Below are 13,805 nucleotides of genomic sequence, written 5' to 3'. Positions count from 1 at the left end.
ATCATAATCGGAGTCACCTCTCTCCGATACTCCCCTCGACAGAGTGGGTGAAATACTGCAATCCTGCCAGGTGTTGCCACAGGCATTTGGCTGAAACCGCCTGTTAATGCCTCCGGTGCACGGAGCATTTCTCTCTGTACAGAGCCTGCACAGCGGTCGCTGTCCGGTTCTTAGCTGATAGCTGCTAGATTTAAACGGCAACTCCCACGGGATGTCTCCATGGCGTTCAGCTACCCCGGCCGCGCCGGCTGTTGCTATTTTTAGAACGGGAGCTCCCGCGGCTCCATAGCATTGAGCTCAGCCGGCCGCGCCGGCCGTAGCTATTTTAATCCTGCCTCCATGGTGGCAGCTGCACAATCTGTGCCAGCTTCACCGGGCCCGCTGCCCCTGTTTTCTGAGCAGCGGCCCGTTCCTATAAAGAAAATTCCTCTTACCTGACGGAGCAGTTTCGAACTACTCCGATTCCCGCGTCATGCGTCGACGTATTGATGCGCATGCCGGCTGGCAGGCTCTTCACGTAGTCAATCACGTGACTTTGAAATAAAATCACTGACCTTTTTTAAGTTTAGTTTAGTTTGGTTTAGTTTATTAATGTCACGTGTAACAATGTAGTGAAAAGCATGTTATCCAGTCAATAAAAGACTATATTTCAATACAATCAAGCCGTCCACAGTGCACAGATAAAGGATAAAGTGTAGAACATTTTAGTGCGATAGTGTAATATTAAATGCTAATTGTCATCATTGGGTTAACTGCACATTCAATAGAAGAAACAAACGTAATGTTAGTAACTGAGCTCTTTAATAGTGACACTCTGTTTTATAGTATGTGTGTATTAGTGACCCAAACGGCATGCTGTCTGACTAATGTGCAAATGAAAAGACGGAAACGGGGTCATTAGTGAAATATTAAATTGTCATTTGTTTCCATTTTCATTATCATTTCAAAGGCATTCAAAAGGACATTCTTACTTTGAGAATCTCGTGAAGGAATATTAGTCTTTACGCTTTTCCACAGTCTCAACGTTGGAGCAATGCACTGGATGCAGCAGCTGGAACCTGAACACTAACTATGTCAGTGATAGTCATGTAATGTTCATGTAATGCTGAATTCAGAATAACTGTGACATTATTGATTTTTTGCCGAATTAATGTTTAAATTGCTTGGAGGGAATAAAGATGTTTCATTTCAAGATACATTATTGTAGAATAAAATTGAAATCCATTTTGCTTACATGCTAAGCAAAGAAGCAGTTAATACTCATCAGAATCAGAAAGCAAGGATGCCACTTAGCAGTTTGCATTTGCATTCTTACTTTATCTCTCCAGAGCTCTGAGGCTGTGCTTCAGTTGCAGAAAGGAACAAGGAATGTTTCTTGATTTTTTAAATGTTGTTACCAAAATGCAATATTTACCCTGGGAACCCTCAGATGTTTCAGATAATGAACCATTATTTGGGATGCATTTCAGGAAGCTATCCCAAACCACAGTGGTGTAGCGGTAGAGTTGCTGTCTTATAGAACCAGGTACCCTGGTTCGATCCTGACCGTATGGAGTTTGTACATTCTCCCTGTGACCACATAGGTTTTCTCCGGGTGCTCCGGTTTTCTCTCACATTCCAGAAATGTGCAGGTTGGAAGGTTAATTGGCTTCTGTAAGTTGTCCCTAAGTGTGTAGGATAGGGTGATTGGAGGTCAGCGTGCTCAGTGGGCCGAAGGGTGTGTTTCCATGCTGTATTTCTAAACTAAACTAAACCACATGTCATTCAGTTATATTGTGGGCGCGACTGAAATATTACTTTCAGATCAATGAAATTCAGATCACTGGTGATAACAAAAATGCCTATGCCATGCAGGCTGTTATTAAGATAGTGCATTACCCTGTCACCATTAAAGTTGCCAGCCAAAGTCTACTGATGGTGAAATACTTCCTGACAGGACGTAGCAACTGTTTTTCTTGTATGAGCATACTCTGAGCTATGACTAATTGTTGGGGTGGGGGGAGGTGGGGAAGAAAGCTGCAAGAGAGGAGGGGCCAGGACAAAGTGTGGCAGGTAATAGGTTGATACAAGGAATTGTAGCTGCTGATTTATAAAAAAAAGACACAGTGCTGGAAAAACTCAGTGGGTCAGGCAGCGTCTCTGGAGAACATGGACAGGCGATGTATAGGCTGAAACATCACCTCTCCTCGCTCTCCAGAGGTTGTAGGTCGATCCAGGTGATGAAGGATTTTCTTACGCAGATGGTTGGACAGAGATGAAAAGGCAGAAGGTGTGAAACAAAAGGATTGAAAATTGTGTAGCTAGAGTAAGGAATGTAGGTGGAATGGGAGGGAAGAGGGGATTAATAGGTGAGAGTCCAGGTGAGGCACAGAGGAGAGGTGGGGGTGGGGGGGGGGGGGGGGGGGGGGGGGGGGGGGGGGGGGGGGGGGGGGGGGGGGGGGGTGGGGGTGGTTGGGGGAAGAGAGCGGGGTTATGTAGTTAAGTTGGAAAATTCATTGTTCAACAATACGTTTGAGCTAGAAAAGACTATTGATTCCCTTGCAGTTAGGAAGGCATCTGACACAGATAGAGTTTCAGCTGAACTCATCAAGTATGGAAGAGCTCATCTGTTGCCGTACTCCCGTGTCCTCTTCCTTCTGTTTGAGAGAGATGGACCTGTCCCACAGGATAGTCGTGACACAAATAAATTCATGAAATGTGAAAACAAGGGTGATCAGGAGGACTGCAATTAGCTGCACATCTCATGCCATGGCAACACTGCAAAGACCTATCTTAAGATTTGTCTCCAAGAACGTTCACCTTAAAGAGCTGACACAATGTGGCTTGAGGCAGGAAGATCCACAGGAGGCAGAGCCTTGTTGCTAATCTAGTCCTAAGGTGGTGCAATAAACAGGACGACCTTTGAATCCATGTGTAGGAAGGAACTGCAGATGCTGATTTAAACCAAAGGTAGACACAAAAAGCTGGAGCAACTCAGTGGGACAGACATCTCTGGAGAAGGAATAGATGATGTTTCGGGTTGAGACCCACCATGAGCAGGACTTCTTCTTATCGATTCCACATCACAAGATTAGAAATTGTTCAGTCAGAACCAAACACACTTCTCGGCATCTGCATACAATGGTGTTTTGTGCTTCTTGTGCGAGGTGGTGGAAAGATTGGTGGAAACAGGGCTGCGACGTGAACGCTCTTTCCTGACCCCATGAGCAGGACAATCTCATTTGTATCATTCGTGACGACACAAGGAATGTGGGTGGAAACTGAAGCATCCAGTCAGTGTTCTCATGCAGTCACAGGGAGAACATGCAAATGCCACACAGATAGCACCCTGAGTCAGGATTGAACCTGACTCTTTGGCGCTTGAAGCACTGATGGACAGTAGTGCCGCTGTGATGCCACTTTTATTTATTTTTTAACAAACTAAACTTAAATGTCATTTTTTTCTTCCTTGAATCTTCCATTCATTAAGGTCGAAAGTGCAGTACCGATTGGTTTTATGTAATTGAGAATAGTGCAAGCATGGAAATGAATTACTAATCTTAGATGTGAAAGGCATCAACAAAGCTTTCTTTATCTTCATTCTGAATCTATCTGTGGATCTCAGGATTACCACATGATGGTAAAACACCATAGGGCAACATGGTGACGCAGCAGTAGAGTTGCTGCTTTACAGTGCCAGAGACCCGGGTTTGATCCTGACTACAGTTGCTGCCTGTACGGAGTTTGTACATTTCTCCCGGAGATCCAGTTTCCTCCCACATACTAAAGACATACAGGTTTGTAGGTTAAATGTGTATGAAGGAACTGGAGATGCTGGTTTAAACCGAAGATAGACTCAAAATGCTGGAGTAACTCAGCAGGACAGGCAGCATCTCTGGAGAGAAGGAATGGGTGACGTTTCGGGTCAAGACCCTTCTTCAGAATGACGACAGTGGGAGGGATGTGTGAAGGTGTGAAAACAGGTCAAAGGGAATGGAGATCAAGGAAAATGTAGAGTAGATCATTACTAGCTGGGAGAAGTTAAAAACGAAGCAAACAGAGATAAAATATAGCCAGAGACGGTAAGACTGGTCGGAGAACTGGGAAAGGGGAGGGATGGAGAGAAGGGAAAGCAGGGTTACTTGAAGTTAGATAAGTCAATGTTGAGGTGTAAGCTGCCCAAGTGAAATATGAGGTGCTGAAATATGAGGTGACCTCCTCCAACCTCATCTTAGGTATCCGCTGTTCCAGGTGGACCAAATATATTGGCAAGACCACCTCCGCTCAGTCCGCCTAAATCTATCTGATCTCCCGGTAGCTCGACACTTAACTCCCCCTCCCATTCCCACACTGACCTTTCTGTCCTGGGCCTCCTCCACTGTCAGAGTGAGGACCAGCGCAAATTGGAGGAACAGCACCTCATATTTTGCTTGGGCAGCTTACACCCTAATATTGACTTCTCTAACAAAGTCTCTGTCTCCTGTTAATCACTCCTTCCAAACCATTGAAGCCGCCTGAAAGAAGAACAGAGCACTTTTTGTTTTGGGGAAGGTACAATTGGGTGATACATGGACAACGTATGATTTGACATTAGTTTTCCTCCAGGTGCTAATTGAAACGATGATCAATTTGAGTCATGTATATACTAAATTTGCACCAATCAGCTGGAAGCTGCTGAGGTTGTGAGCAAGTTTCAACAACCATGTGTGGTGTGTGGCTACTATCACTGAACAGTCATCATAGATAAACTTGCTAGGCTCCAGCAGTCTGGTGGAATCAAGCCAGCGGCCCAGGAGGCAGGCCATTCTTGCATGATTCATCAGTGTGATCTCGAACGAGCTGAACACTGATGAAACTAAGCCCCCTGAGGTTCATGAAAGCTCTTGAGCGGTCACAAGGTGCCTTGTTGGCAATATGAATGCAATCAGTTGCTCCTATGATCAAAACATTCTTGCCTCAGCATTTGTATTATTCCTTTGTGTTTCCGATATCAATTCAGTTCAGTCAACCAAAGGCAATTCACCATTTCAGCGCACATTTACAGTTCGATTCATTGAACAAATACACTTACTTCAACTCTGTCACAGGCTGATGGATCCCACATCATTCCCTTCTGTCAGTCTTCTGCTAATCCAGTCTTATCTGGGGCCTGTGCTTACTTGTTTAAGCAGTAACATTTGCCAGCATTTAGTTTGGAATCCAGGATATTGCCACTGCAATCATGGACATTCCTTCTCATATTAAAGTTGGGGTTAAAATCAGGGCCATTCTGAAAAGAAAGTCTCCAAGTTATGACAACGTTCCATTCCTCAGAATAGTTTGTAATTTGGAAATGAACAAAAATCATTTTCTGGGAGAAGGTCACAGAAACGGCTGTAATGATGATGATGATGTTGAATGTAATGATGATGATGATAATGATGATGATGACGATGATACTTTATTGTCACTTGAACCTAGGTACAGGGAAATCCTTTGCCTTTGCATACAAAGTGCACAAAAGTGTCGCCGTGAAGGCACTGACAAAGTTACAAAAGTACTCATCCCTTCTTCATCCCCCCCCCACCCCACCCTCTCCCCTTTCTCCCCCACTGGCTCCTCCTTAGTTGTCAGCGACCTCTCCACGCCGATTCCCCCTGAGTTCACAGCTTTACCTGGCACTAAACGTTATTCCCTTATCGTGCCTACACACTGTAAATGGCTCGATTGTAATCATTTATTGTCTTTCCGCTGACCGGTTAGCACGCAACAAAAGCTTTTCACTGTCCCTCAGTACAGGTGACAATAAACTAAACCGTAAACTGTGATGGGAGAGTGAGCAAACACAGGAAGACCAGGCACCAGCGAGCGAGTCTGCTCAGCATTTCTAACTCTTCTCGACTCCTGGTGGGGTAGAATCAATGGTCACATTGGCTGATCTCCCAGGACGAGGCTACGCCATTGCATGTCAGGTGTGCTGATGCCTGTGATGTCCCCAAGTACGGGTGATTCTACTGCAATAGTTGTGGGGGGACTGCATTCACGCTGGAGCGGCACAGTGGCACAGAGGTAGTAGAGCTGGTGCCTCACAGCGCCAGAGACCTGAGTTCGATCCTGAATAAGGGTACTGGCTGTGTGGAGTTTGTACATTCTCCCTGTGATGGCATGGGTTTTCTTCGGGAGCTCTGGTGTCCTCCCACACTCCAAAGGCGTACAGATGTGTAGTTGATTGGCTTCTGACACTGGCCCGTAGTGTGTAGGATGCAAAAGTGGGATAACAATACTGGTGTATGGGTGATCATGGTCAGCATGGACTCAGTGGGCCAAATGGCCTGTTTCCATGCTATATCTCTAAACTAAACCAAACCAAACCAAACCAAACCAAACTAAACTAAAGTGAACTAAACTAAACTAAACCCAGTCTCTAAGTGTTGTGATTTGGGGTGAAAGGAAGGGGAGGAGGAGATGCCTTGTGGAGATGCTGCATTCCCACTTATCAGCAATCACCTGCATCTCTATCCGTTCTGCCGATCTCCCTAACATTCTTTCATATGTGTAGGAAGGAACTGCAGATGCTGGATTAAACCAAAGATAGATACAAAATGCTGGAAGAACTTAGCAGGACAGGCAGCATCTCTGGAGGTCGTCTGTTTGTAACCCAAGCAGGATCAGCAAGTGGTTTTAGTCATTTTTAAGGTTATATTGCAATAGTCCTGTGAGTTCCTGATACTGACATGATGCCTCACATTGGGGTAAGTTCCACTTCTAACTATCAATATCCCTCACCTAAGTGAGCACAAAACAAACTTAGGATATTCTTGTTCATCAGGGTGATCCTATGACAGTGACTAGAACACGGAGATTGTAGGATTCACTGACAGAAACAACAGGTGAACAGCCAGGATGATGACCATCAGCGCTCTTCACTGGGCCACCAAAAGGTGTGAGTTCTGTTTTTACAAGAGAAACTGACCATATTATGCATCAGCAAGAGTCATGTATCTACTATCTGTCGTAATATTAAGAGCTTTGAATTTCCCTGGTGCATGCACAGCAGACCACTGGGCACTCTAGCTGGGACCCCACCACTTGGAAGTTCAATGGTGCCAAAGGCCCAAAGCCACAGGTCCCATGATGTCAGCTTTACGCAATGCGCAAAGAAAATTGGGCACGTTTTATATATGCAAAACTATGCTCACTATGCAGTTACATATTGTGACAATTAGAACACTATTCAATCTGTGATGTTTTATTGACTCTTGACCAGGGACTAACTCTACTGAACGTTTTTCCTTCCATTATTTATTATGTAAAAGAATATGTGTGTTATGATTGTGTTTATAGTTTGTTTGGTTGTTTGGTTGTTTGTCTTTTGCACAAAAGTCCGCGAGCATTGCCACTTTCATTTCACTGCACATCTCGTATGTGTATGTGACAAATAAACTTGACTTGACTTGCTGGGTCATGAGCAATGTAGGATAGAAAGGACTGAGGGCAAGGAAGGATATTGTCAATTTCAAGTGAAGAGGATGGTTGGCTGATGGCAATCAGTGGCACTGGAAATCTACTTCAGCAAGAATAGCCAGTGTGTTGCACAGGGCACTCAGACACATCTGAATGACTGGCTAAAAAGATGCTGCAGTGTGAATTAACTTACATGCAAATAATCTTTGCATACAGTGGATGATTAGTCATTCCTTACTTTGTTGTTTCAGGTTCATTTAATCACTTCAAAAGAATTCCATAAATGATTTTCATTTCCAGAAAATGTACAGGTATCTTCAGATCAATTTAGTCAAGCGCTTGTGCCAAATGTCAGGAACATCCACCCCCACCCCCCCTGAAGCAGTAAATGATAAAGAGAGCAAGCAATGAGTCAACATGCCTGCTCAGCCTCAAACTTCCACCCTGACTTATATGCAAAAGAATGTATTTTGGCAGAAAATTAAAGTGTCTTTGGACACTTGGCTTGAAAAATGGACGTAATCTCAATTGATTTTGATTTTAATTTGACCTATCGATCATTCTTACATTGGCCAACTATATGAATGATATATGAAATATTGATATATGATTGATTGATGTTTGAAGAGTGATTGATGTAAACAAATTAGAATCCAGATTATTATTCATTACAGTGAGCAGGTCAAAGCCTAGGAACCTAATCGCATGAAATTGTTAATGCAATACTTTAGCGGTAAAGAGATTCTTTTCAGCCATATATCCTTAAAAACAATCAAAATGTCACAACTATATTTAGCTTTATTGAAATACCCTGTCCATTACATACTAATGTGCTAGCAGCTCAGAAGCCTGAAAGACAGCAAACTTTAACTCGTGGAGTATCTATGAGGAACATGTGGAACTTTTAGGACTGTAGTCTAACTGCAGTCAGACTGGAGTCTGAAGAAGGGTCTTGACCCGAATCGTCATCTATTCCTTTTCTCCAGAGATACTGCCTGATCCGCTGAGTTGCTTCAGCTTTTTGTGTCTAGGACTGTAGGTATGTTTTACATCTCCCCATGTCCCCCCTGAGCTTCAATTAATGGTTGACATTGAGTTAAAATAAAAACATTTGATTAAATTTGACTAAAGTATTTAACAACCATATCTCAGGGTGGAGTCTTGCCATAAAGTTCAAGGTTGTCTTATAACCACATGAATAAACAGAATGGTTACTAACATGAATATTGTTTGTTTTTCAGCCTTGTCTGCTGATGCTTTGAGGTGGATGAATGTCAGCATTCTGTTATTCCTGAAAATATTGTGATATGAATTCTTTCGGATTTGGACTATTATTCTTTGACATTCTTTTTCTCTGGAAGAACGTTGAAAGATTAAAAGTAAGGTACAAAACAAAAATCAAAATAAATTTCATTTTGAACATTAATTCCATTCCAATTATTTCAAATTCCTTGCCTGAACATTTCATGGAATTTTCTGATGACAATATCCATAAGAAATTGCATAAGTACAATGGCATCATGTTCAGCACAGACATAGTGGGTTGAAGGGTCTGTTCTTATGCTGTACTGTTCTATGTTCTAGGTTCTATGTTCTATGTACTCATAGATGCTATCTAGCTGAGCTGGGAGATTAGGAGAAAACATGTAGAGATTAAGGGTGATAGAGACAAAGAACTGTTTGAATCTTCAGTAAAACATAGTGCTAGAGTAACTCAGTGGGTTAGGTAGTATCTGTGAAGGGAATGGATTGGTGATGTTTTCGTGTGCGGACGTGGCACCAACGGATGAGAAGCCGAAGCAAAGAAGTGGAAGCCAAATAACCGAATGGAAACAAAGCCGAAACGGCAACTAACCGAAAGGGTGGGACACCTAAATGCAAACTAACCGAAAGAGCGGGACGCCTAAAAGCCAACTAATCTGAAAGGCTGCGTCACCTGAAAGCCAACAAACCGAATGCCGCTCAACAGAAAAGACAAATAACGGACATGAAGTTGCCGGGGGGCAGGACTTGTCAGCGATTGGTCCAGACCACCACGTCCATCACATCACTGTGGAGGGATGAACATTGTCCCACACCCCCGCTCCACCCGACCCACAGTTGCAGAGGGTGGCCATGGGAGAGTGGGGGCTGTCCCGAGGGATGCGCACCTTCGGCTGCTTACAACTTGTTGCATGGGTTCTGAATGCCCAATCCTCTATGGCTTGTGTGGGTAAATGATCCCCACCCTCCCGTCTCCACCGGTGAGGCAACCCTCAGTGGAGGGGGGGGGGTGAGTGGGAGGAATTGTTCGCTGTCATGCACACTTGTCATCGGCTCACCAGGGAATGTGTGTCCCCCCCCATGTTTTAAAAGCAATTTACTATACCCCGAGCCATATGTTCCCGCGGCCGGGGGTCGGGGAGTGGGGGGGGGGAAATCGCCCTGGTGTGGGGGTTGGGGTCTGATGGCGGTGATTCTGGGTGGACGGAGGGACCAGCCTGTCCCACACCTCTGCTCCACCCGACCCACAGCCTGTCACAGTGCAGCCGCATGGGGGAGATGAGGCGGAGTGCGGCCGTGGCCATTTGTGAGTGGGGGCTGGCCTGAGGGTTGCGCTACTTCGACCACTTACAACTTGGTGCTCGTGTTCAGATTGCCCAGTCATCTATGGCTTGTGTGGGAAAATGACTCCCACCTTCCCGTCTCCACCAGCGGGAAGGTGGGGGTCATTTTCCCACACAAGCCATGGGTGACTGGGCAATCTGAACCCAAGCACCAATTTGTAAGCGGCCGAAGGTGCGCATCCCTCGGGACAGCCCCCAATCTCCCACGGCCACCCTCTGCGGGCTGTGGGTCGGGTGGAGCGGAGGTGTGGGACAATGTTCATCCCTCCACAGTGATGCGATGGCGCGGGGGTCTGGACTAATCGCTGACAAGTCCCGCCCCCCGGCAACGTCAAGTCCGTTATTTGACTTTCCTGTTGAGCGGCATTCGGTTCGTTGGCTTGTAGGCAACGCCGCCTTTCTGGTAGATGGCATTTCGGCAGTGCGGCCATTCGGTGAGTTTGCTTTTAGGCGATGCAGCCTTTCAGTTGGTTGGCCTTTAGGCGTCCCGCCCTTTCGGTTAGTTTGTATTTAGGCGTCCCACACTTTCGGCTAGTTGGCGTTTCGGCTTCATTTCCATTCGGTTATTTGGCGTTTCGGTTTCATTTCCATTCGGTTATTTGGCTTTTCGGCTTCATTTCCATTCGGTTATTTGGTTTCCACTTGTTTGCTTCAGCTTCTCGTCCATCAGCGCCATGTCCGGGTACCGTTGTTTTAGGTCAGGACTTTTCTTAATTCAGGACCATGTGTGCAATTCCAAGCCAATACAACAAGTTGCAATCATATGGCATCCTTAATTGAGAAGAAACACCTCAAAAGATTAAAGTGTAAGAAAAAACTAAGGATTGATCAAAAGCAAGAGCTATTAAGAAAATACAGTAAGAACGAGAGAAGGAATTCCAGAGCATGACATCCAAGCAGCTAAAGGCATAATTCCCAATAACAGGTCAAATAAAGAAGACAGCAAATGAAGATGGTTATGGGAATCTAAACATACCGGAGAAGGATGAGCAATGGGACAGGGTTGTAGTCATCCAAATGCTGTAAGGACTGGTAGGTTGACTTGGAAAATATAAAAATATTGATCACAAAGAATTTGGTCTGTTATATATGAATATTGCATTGGGATAGGTTTCAGGTTTTTGAAATAGGAAGCATATAATTATATAGACTATTTGAAAAAGGGAATATATAATTATATAGACTATTGAACCGTCAAAGTCAAATTTAATTAGTTGCCACAACAGAAAGATAACCTTTGAACAAATGCATTTCAATTGCAAGCTTGCTTCATGAGCAATGAAATAGATGAAGGGTTGTATTTAATTTTGACATGCCAGAGGAGGAAGCAACTAGCTTCAATTCCAAGGTTCATTCCAACGGATTAATAATTGACTAAAGTTAGTGAACTCTGTTCTGCACTGAAAAGTGATGTTGAAGTCAAATGACTCCATTGATGGGTGTGGAATCCGACCAGTGATTAATTCAAGTTAATGCTACTGTATATGACCAGACTGATTCCTGGGATGTTAGGACTTTCTTATGAAGAAAGACTGGATAGACTCGGTTTGTACTCGCTAGAATTTAGGAGATTGAGGGCGGATCTTATAGAATCTTACAAAATTCTTAAGGGATTTGACAGGCTAGATGCAGGAAGATTGTTCCTGATGTTGGGGAAGTCCAGGACAAGGGGTCACAGCTTAAGGATAGAGGGGAAATCCTTTAGAACCGAGATGAGAAAAACATTTTTCACGCAGAGAATGGTGAATCTCTGGAACTCTCTGCCACAGAAGGTAGTTGAGGCCAGTTCATTGGCTATATTTAAGAGGGAGTTAGATGTGGCCCTTGTGGCTAGAGGGATCAGGGGGTATGGAGAGAAGGCAGGTATGGGATACTGAGTTGTATGATCAGCCATGATCATATTGAATGGCGGTGCAGGCTCGAAGGACCGAATGGCCTACTCCTGCAGCTATTTTCTATGTTTCTATGTTTCTATGATCAGCCATGGTCACAGTGAATGGCGGTGCTGGCTCGAAGGGCCGAATGGCCTACTCCTGCACCTATTATCTATTGTCTATGTGAGACAAAATGAGGAAGTATTGCTGGAAGCTTACAGTTTCAATGGAATACATCTATTATTTCAATCGTATACTATGCTGAATTTTGCTTTCTTTATCTGAGTGCGCTTGCCAATATTTACCTTGTCCGTATAACCAGCCAGTCTTAAGAAAGTCCTGATGTGAAACATTGCCCAACCATTCACTCGGCAGATTCTGCCTTACCCGCTGAGTTACTCCAGCACTCTGTGCTTTGCTCAAAGTTCTAGCTTCTGCAGTTCCTTATGTCTCCATATGACAAAACTGTTGGCCTGGCTTGGTGAACATTAGCGACACAGTGGTGCTGGTTTCTGATGGGCACGGGGACGGACGCACCACACCTCCATGCAGCTGCCAAGCTCCTCGTTTGTCTCTATACATGCGTCTTCCATCAACATCTTCAACATCGTCTTGATTGGCCGTCCCAGGTCACATCTTCCATGGTTCCCAGGGTTCCCACAGCACAACCTTGTTTGTTGGCATTTCTGGGTGGCGGTGGCAGTGACCAGCGAGTCTCATCCTTCTCGACCTGAACTTCTCGGTCAGAGGTGGAATCTCCCCATAGAGCTGGTCTATTCGGGTGTTGGTACCATCGAGAGACTTGGACAGTGCTCGAGTGAGAGTCCATGCCTCACACTCGTACAATAATATAGTCTCTACAGTTGCATAGAAGAATCTCAGTTAGAGACTCTTAGACATCCGAGAGTTCCAGATTTTCTCCATGTTATTGAGGGCTTTCCATGCGAGCACTTTCCAGACCTTGATGTCATTCTCCAAGGTCTGCATCCTCGCACCCAGGTACTTGAAGTCCTCCACTTTCTTGAGAGATGCACCACCACTGGTCTTGACAGGCTCATGGTCACCAATGTTGAACGCCATGTACTCCGTTTTCTTGGCATTAAGGTGGAGTTTCTCGAACTCTGTCTCGACCCTGCCGAGCAGCTTCTGCCTGACAGCAGAACAATGTCATTGGTGGAGTCGAGGTCTGACAAGTTGACTGGCCCGATTCTTCTTGAACGCCTTGCGGTGGTTGTGAAGCCGAGGTCCTCATGTTCATTGAGCGCCTGCCCCATGGCATAATTAAGGACAATGACAAAGAGAAAGGGTGCCAGCGTGTCTCCCTGATAGACCCCCGCGAGGATCTCGAACACTTTGCTCTCGCCATCTGGGTGATAACCTTGGCCGTGGTGCCCAAGTGCATATTCTCAATTGTCAAACTAGTCAAGTCAAGTCACATTTATTTATATAGCACATTTAAAAAACAACTCTCGTTGAACAAAGTGCTTTACAATTGTTATAAGAATATTATACATAAGCAAGCTACATACATATATACAAATAGCCCTTGCTCAGAGTACGTCAGGAAAGGCTTGGGAGAACAGATAAGTTTTTAGTCTAGATTTAAAGGAGTCGATGAAGGGGGCAGTTCTAATGGGGAGGGGGATGCTGTTCCACAGTCTAGGAGCTGCAACCGCAAAGGCGCGGGCGCCCCTGAGCTTATGCCTAGACCGCGGGACATTCAGCAACCCTAAGTCGGCCGATCTGAGGGACCTGGAGGTGGTGTAGTGGGTGAGAAGACTTTTAATGTAGGTGGGGTCAAGCCCATTGAGGGATTTGTAGACAAAGAGGAGGGTCTTGAAATTTATTCGGAACCCCACAGGGAGCCAGTGGAGAGAGGCCAGGATCGGGGTGATGTGGTCCC

General features: G+C 45.0%; 1 long non-coding RNA gene and 1 pseudogene across 2 annotated transcripts; both read left to right on the top strand.

Moving 5' to 3' along the window:
* The first annotated feature begins 4,329 nt into the window (after positions 1-4,329).
* On the top strand, positions 4,330-13,454 carry LOC116975017. 2 transcript variants are annotated; one of them, XR_004412524.1, is made up of 2 exons: positions 4,330-4,340; positions 13,325-13,454. It is a non-coding gene; the product is annotated as an uncharacterized LOC116975017 (long non-coding RNA). The 2 variants fall into 2 exon arrangements; XR_004412518.1 differs by lacking the exon at positions 4,330-4,340 and adding an exon at positions 4,651-4,661.
* On the top strand, positions 5,857-6,008 carry LOC116983833 (annotated as a pseudogene).
* Positions 13,455-13,805: the final 351 nt, after the last annotated feature.

The sequence above is a fragment of the Amblyraja radiata genome, chromosome 1, assembly GCF_010909765.2.
Source record: "Amblyraja radiata isolate CabotCenter1 chromosome 1, sAmbRad1.1.pri, whole genome shotgun sequence".
In the NCBI taxonomy this organism is placed as follows: domain Eukaryota; kingdom Metazoa; phylum Chordata; class Chondrichthyes; order Rajiformes; family Rajidae; genus Amblyraja; species Amblyraja radiata.
Note: the sequence above shows the minus strand (reverse complement) of the source record. Positions and strands in the feature narration are given on the sequence as shown.